This window comes from Octopus bimaculoides, chromosome 23, assembly GCF_001194135.2.
Source record: "Octopus bimaculoides isolate UCB-OBI-ISO-001 chromosome 23, ASM119413v2, whole genome shotgun sequence".
Lineage (NCBI taxonomy): Eukaryota > Metazoa > Mollusca > Cephalopoda > Octopoda > Octopodidae > Octopus > Octopus bimaculoides.
The window spans coordinates 26,551,961-26,552,719 of NC_069003.1; positions in this window are offsets into that span (position 1 = coordinate 26,551,961).

Here is a 759-nt window from a genome sequence, read left to right on the forward strand (position 1 = left end):
ATATATATATATATATATATATATATATATATATACACACACACTATACTGCTGACGTTCAAAAGAATGTAAGCTCAGAAATATAGGCAGCAGGAGATATTGTAGTGTTGTGGCATCAATTCCTGTTTGTGCCTAATTTAAGAAAGGAGTGAAAGCTGAGAGTTCAAGCTCTGAAACAAAATTTTTCAAAATATAAGGAGCAATCCTATTCTAAGTCGGTTTTCCTTTTGAGCACACAAAAACAGTTACGAGGATGTTTAAGTCTCGTGGATTTAAAGATTACGATTCACTTTAGTAAATTTACCAATTTTATTCTCTCAATTATTTTAAAATTTTGTTTCAAACAAGGGTTTAGTTGCTTTTTTCATAACGATGTTTTAAACACCAGATGAGACATTGTTTTCCTTAAATCTTAAATGCCTATTCTTGTTAAAGGTGTTCCCACCGTGATTTTTTTTTTTTTATACCTTTAGTGCCCGCCTCTATTCTAAATACTGCATATTTTTGCATACACAAAGGGAACAAATTATTTATCATGTCGAAATATTAAAAAAAAAAAAACCCCTCCAAAATACTAATTAAAAGAAAAATTAGTCTTTATTACATAATACAAATCTTACTGATTGTTTGACAATGTTAACATGAAAAAAAATGTCCTCATCTAGAAATTTGTTTTTCTTTTAGGCTTCAGACATGTCAGTTTCATTTACACACCTCGTCGGAACCTCCAGACGAAAACTAATAGACATGCTTCGATAT